At 41.9% G+C, this 6,597-nt stretch overlaps 1 pseudogene; it reads left to right on the top strand.

The window, feature by feature from the left end:
- Window positions 1-421: 421 nt before the first annotated feature.
- LOC125545986 lies at window positions 422-4,630 on the top strand (annotated as a pseudogene).
- Window positions 4,631-6,597: the final 1,967 nt, after the last annotated feature.

Genomic DNA, 6,597 nt, shown 5'->3' with positions numbered 1-6,597 from the left:
GGAGTCTCGATTATTTGACCAAGTGAAACGGCGGTCCAGCAGTGGGAGTTCAATTAGGGCTAGTTCATTGATAGTGTCATTAAAGGCCGTGGCTTTGCTTTGCCCGAAGTTTCGTTTATTCTTTTCGTCCGAGAAGCGAAGCAAGTTAAAATCACCGATCAGGAGCCAGGGGGTCGAATCATCCTGCTTGATGGATAAAAGCTCGTCCAAGAAGGATTGTTTTTGGGAACGGCAGGAGGGTGCATAGACGTTAGTAATTGCAATGTTTTGTCCAAAGGCCAAGGTTTTGATGGTGAGCGTGGTAGCATAGGTGTGGTTAGTGGAGGAGATGATGTTGATCAGAGATGAGTTGGCAGCCGAAACGGTTCCGCCCGCTGTACCGTTAGCAGGGAGGAAGACAGAGTGATCAAGAGAGCGGGGTATGGAAGTCCGGAGTTTTTGGTCCCGTGCCGACGTGGGAGTCGCGCCGCTGGCGTGGGATGACACCCTGGCAGGCTACGCCCAGAGATACGCCGGCGAGAGGAAAGGCGACTGCAAGCTCGTGCACTCCAACGGGCCCTATGGCGAGAGCATATTCCGGGGCAACAAGGACGGTAACTGGACGGCCAGCGACGCGGTGGCCTTGTGGGTCCAGGAGAAGCAGTACTACAACTGCAGCGACGGCTCGTGTGCCGCGGGAAAAGTCTGCTCTCATTACACGCAGATCGTGTGGGCTAACACCACCCGGGTCGGGTGCGCCGCCGTGGCCTGCGACGGGAACCTTGGTACGTTCATCCTTTGTGAGTACGACCCCCGAGAGAACGTGCCGGGTGTCCGGCCGTATGCCGGCTGCGGCCAGTTCAACCGCTCAGGTAATAGCTTCAAACGATCACCTTTCCGTTGCCGTTCAGTTATTACCAAAGTTTTAAATAGCACGATAAGCCTCTTAACGACGAACCTCTTTTAAATGCTATAGCGTGTTATAGTGATGCTATAACAAGCTATATAAAATATTTAGGCCTCCTTTGGTTTGGAGGAATTTTGTAGGATTTTTATAGGAAAAATTTCTTCAGAGCTCTTTGGTTTGTAGGAATGAAATCCTATTCCTATGGAGGAATTCTTCCTATCCTTTACATTTCATAGGAAAATAAACATTAGGCTAAACTCAATGAAAAAAATTATATGATGTGAATCAAAGGGCATCTCCTTTTCTATTCCTATGCATAGGATTTGAGATGCATGTCATCTCATTTCCTATGACTTTCCTATTCCTATGATTTTTTAATTCTATGAACCAAAGGAGACCTTATTCATGTGTTTGGACAAAAGACCCTTATCGCAAGACCTTTTCTAAACGCTATAGCTTTAAAACCATGGTTACTGCTTAAGAAGACATCTTCCGTTTCTTTTGGCGTTGCAGCGCAGAGTTCACCTCAATGATTTCCTCAACCTCCAGAACGCGGCCAGAGCCGGCGTTGGCGTGGGCATGCTCTCGTGGGACAGCACGGTGGCGGCCTACGCCGAAGGCTACGCGGAGAAGAGGAAGGGCGATTGCCGGAAAGTCTCCTCCGGCGGGCCGTATGGCGAGAACATCTTCCAAGGCGGCACAGGCATCAGCTGGACCGTCTCGGACGCCTTGTTCTCCTGGCTCGGAGAGAAGCAGAAGTACGACTGCGCAAGCAACGCGTGCAAGGAGGGGCAGGCCTGCGGGGAGTACACCCAGCTTGTCTGGGCCAACTCAACCAGAGTTGGTTGCGCGAGCGTAACCTGCGAAGGCGGGGGCACGTTCATCACCTGCAACTACGACCCGCCTAGCAATATCGCCGGCGAGCGTCCCTATTTGGGCTGCGGAGGGCAAGCCGGCGGAACTCCGCCGCCAACTTCCGGTATGATCCTGCTTATTTCCAGAAGAAAAATATTGTTGACCATAAGTCTGACTGTTTCTACATGTGCACAGACAAAGTAAATGGTACTGCGGCCAACGGAAATGGCAATGGCTCAAATGCAAACAGCAGCAACCCAAGAAGAAATGGCAGTAGCCCTGCAATCCTGCCAATCGTCCTTCCAGTGGTAACAATTCTTGGTTTAATCTCAGCTATATCAATTTACATATGGATAAAGAGACCGAGTCCGAAGAAGACACTATCATGTAAGTAATCCTTACACTACTGTCTACTGGGATCACTATAACTTTGTTGAATTGAAATATGCAGTCGAACTTGTCTTCAGCCTTTCATAAAGCATCCATTACATATATGCAGAAAATTTAATCATACATGCAAGCATCCATTACATTACATATATGGAGTAACTACTAGTGGAAGCATCCATGTCGCCATTTCATAAATTTAATCTTTCGTAACTGATGTTCTACTAGCTCTCTGCGGAAAAAGACCAATGGTCAATTCTTTGTATCATATATGCAGATACAGCTTGTTCAGAAGATATTGAAGATATTAAATCGGTGCTACTGGACCCATCAGTAATAAGAACAGCAACGAGTAATTTTTCTGAAGAAAATAAACTGGGGGAAGGAGGATTTGGTCAAGTTTATAAGGTAAATCCAGCAACAAACACAGGATTAGTTGTTTACAGCGTCCTGCTATTGTCACCATATTTTCTTTCATGAATAATGAGAACTATCCATTAAAAGGATAGTACACATTAGCTACCTTAGATGGCATACATTTTCTAAAATCCCACTTCACACTTATGTACTCTCCACTTTCTAGTGGAGTGGGTTTGAGATAGGATTTTAAAATCTCACTTCTTCTTTATCTCTGTCATTCAAAACTGATCTACAGACTGGGTTTGACTTGTGGCTTCTCAACCCTATTTCAAAGCTAGCATGTACTTCCTTTGTAAACAAATATATTAATTTAAGTTTCTGTTTGCAGGGTATGATGCCAGATGGACAAGAAATAGCAGTAAAAAGATTATCGGAAGGATCAAAACAAGGCCTTCCTGAGCTAAAAAATGAGCTGCTATTAGTTGCCAAGCTTCAGCACCGTAATCTGGTGAAGTTAATAGGCGCTTGCCTCGATGGAGAGGACAAGTTACTTGTGTATGAATATATCCCAAAGAAAAGTCTTGATGCCTTTATTTTCGGTACTGGAGTTTCTAGTTTATTTCTAATTCTAAGCAAACTTTGGATTGAAAAATACTAGTTGTACTGACGTCATCATTACAATGTTCTTTAAATAATGAAAATGGTTGAGATAAAATAAAATCAAGCATTTTGTGAAGCTACTATACAAATTACAAATAAAAATAAATTCGATGTGGTAACACATATATACAAACATTGGTTCAGGTCAATTAAACAAATCTTTGCATGAACATCAGTAGAACAAACTCATAATTTGAATTCTTCGATGTCTGGTTTATATATTTATTTAACATGAGCAGGAACTTGGCAAACAAATGTTTCTACAATCATAGATAACTTGTTATGTTCATTGGTAGAGTAATCGCATTGTCTAAGTTTCTCTTTGACATACATCTTTGCCACTTTGACGTTAGTCCCACTGTGCATGTTTTCAATTACTTTTTCTGTCACATGATTTATTTGGATTATGATGCCTTTTTAGATGACGAAAAGCGTGGAAAATTAGCTTGGGATACACGATACAAGATCATTTGTGGTATTGCTCGAGGCTTGGCATATCTACATGACGAGTCCCGTATAAAAGTTATACATAGAGACCTGAAGCCAAGCAATATATTACTAGAAATGGATATGAATCCAAAGATCTCTGACTTTGGTTTGGCAAGTGTTTTTGAGGGTGATCATACAAAGCATATTACAAGAAGAGTAGCTGGAACCTAGTAAGTTATGGATTCAGTTAATCTTATCACAAGTTCATAAGTGCCACGTTCACAAAAGAAGCAACGCTTAACCATTTTCTAGTGCAGTGGATATATGGCACCAGAATATGCGGTTCTTGGACATATTTCAACCAAATCAGATGTGTTCAGCTTTGGAATGATTATTCTAGAAATCGTGACGGGGAGGAGAAACAGTGTATCGTCTGAGACAATGATGGCTGAGCATCTTTTAACCTATGTCAGTTTTATATTCAGTTAATTTCCAGTCTCAAAATGTGATGTTATAGTAAGCTTTTTTGACGAGTAATTGTTTGTGCATAGGTATGGGAGAACTGGAAAAGGGGGACAAAAGCTGAGATAGTTGATCCATCATTGCACTACAACTATTCTGAAAGTGAGGTTCTCAAGTGTGTACACATTGGACTATTATGTGTTCAAGAGAGTCCAAGTGATAGACCCGGCATCTCCAATGTGATCCTCATGCTTGTTGGAAGGTCTACTACCTCACCTGCTCCTTCCAGGCCTGCTTTTCTATTTAGGTTGAATAATGAGAACCATGTCCATGGTGATCTCAATGACCTAGTAGATGACTCGAACAAATCAAATCCATCATTCAATAAGTTGACAATCACAGAATTCGAACCAAGATAGCCCTGACCCTCAAGTATGTAGTTAGAGAAGGGAAACAAGGAACACCATTCTTTATGTCAATTCATCAGGATTGTGTTGAAAAAACATTTGCATAAATTGTATGACTCGCAAGATAACTTTGAGGAGGAATAATGTAAGAATCTAATTGGTCAAATAATAAGAGTTATGAGTTATGACCTAATGGGTGCAGACCTGAAATTGTTCCAGAAAGGAACAAAGTCAGCAGGTAGCGGGGCTCATTCTCTGTGTTTTGCTTCAACTGATTTCACAAAATCTGAGATTCTCAATGTCCCTCACCCTCTTAAGGTCTTCATATATACTACTACTAATTAGCTGAATGCCGACCATTCAAAAAACAACATAGCCTAATGCCTGTCTGAAATTGATGAAATCTTCGAGATTAGTTGTCAGGCATAGTATTTGCAAAAACTAGGTAATCTGGATTCGGTAAATACTTCTAGGGAAAAATTAATATTACCAAAAAAAGCTAAGTCAGTAATTTTTAAACAAATAAAATGCAAGGCCAAATGGACAGTACTATTACTATGCCAGATCAACGGACGATAGATTTATTTCAAGTATGATGATGACTCACTGACACATCCGATAGCACATTCAAGCATATACGGTGGTGGTATCACAACTTCGGTTCATCAAGATAAAGTGCAGCTGCATCTGCAGGAATAGTACAAACCCATAAACTTAAACAGAGAAACGCAGAAGTGATGCTTAACAGTAACTTGCTATGATTATTAAAAACACTGCGATACTAAATAGGATAGTCTTCTGATGGAGACAAGAAATGCAGCTTCCTCCCGAGCATGGTTCGTCACATGATGATCATGGTGATCACTACTTCTTAACACTCATCCTTGTCTCCCCAAAATAAGAAAATCAAATCGAACGTTACAACGTGATAATTAGTTTATAAGAAAGGCGCTGGCGCAATTTAGTGCAATTTAGTACAGACCTTAATTTTTCCTCAATGAACTTGTAGATGCCTCAGCCGAGTAAAATGCACAAAACCACCACTTTGGCGTCACAGCTGTCGAAAAACCACCACTTTACAAAACGTGACACTTTGCACTCAGGGCCGTCTACAAGGGTGGCCAAGGTGGGCAACCGCACAGGGGCCCCCAAAATCTGGGGCCCCATATCGCACTAATCTAATGCTAATTAATTCTAAAAAAAAACTACTGCTAATTATCTGGTATGTCCCGCATGATCTTTTTTTTTTGAACTGGAAATGTCCCGCATGATCTTAGTGGCCAGCAATTTCTTTCCTACTCTGCGCACGATCCCGCGGTTTGCTTGATTATCTCCCGTGCTTATGCCAGCAGTTTTTCCGGGCGCAACACGCCATTTTTTCCGGATCTGTTGACTGGCATGTAATTGCATGCATGAAGATTAGGTAGGAAAGGAAATTATCAGTGAGGAAAGGAGATCCCTTCATCCGTGGGGATTTTTTTACTGTAGGCTTCAAGTGGAAACAACCCACTAGCAACTTAGGAAATCAATGAATAAACCAAATACATTCACTATTTTACCCAACAAAAATATATACTTAGTATTTTGAAATTTCATAAAAGGGTTAATGCACCTAAAAAATAAAATAAAGGTAGTATTATTTAAAAAAATTGGGCCTTATTTTATATTCGTTGTCCGTATCACACAAATGTGCAGACTTAAGTACTTCAGTATGATGTGATTCACGTAATTGGTTGCTCAGCAGTGCATGCAAGAGCAGATCATAGAGTGATATCATCTTCGATGACATGGGAATTAGTCAGCCATAGGGCAATTTTCTTTTATTTCGCACCGGGGCCCTGAAATCCTGGAGACGGCCCTGTTTGCACTGCACCGAAAATTTGACAGTGGCAAAAAACACTAAGCAAAATTTTGATCCGGTTTTGACGTGGCAAATCGTCCAATTTTTGATCTATTCATCTTCAATCATGGCAGTATAGCAAACACAAGAAATAATAAAAAAATTACATCCAGATTCGTAGACCACCTAGCAACGACTACAAGCACTAAAGCGAGCCGAAGGAGCGCCGCCTTCATCGCCCCTCCCTCACCGAAGCTGGACACATCTTGTTGTAGTAGACAGTTGGAAAGTCATCGTGCTAAGAAAACATA

Source organism: Triticum urartu, chromosome 3 (assembly GCF_003073215.2).
Source record: "Triticum urartu cultivar G1812 chromosome 3, Tu2.1, whole genome shotgun sequence".
Classification (NCBI taxonomy): domain Eukaryota; kingdom Viridiplantae; phylum Streptophyta; class Magnoliopsida; order Poales; family Poaceae; genus Triticum; species Triticum urartu.
Note: the sequence above shows the minus strand (reverse complement) of the source record. Positions and strands in the feature narration are given on the sequence as shown.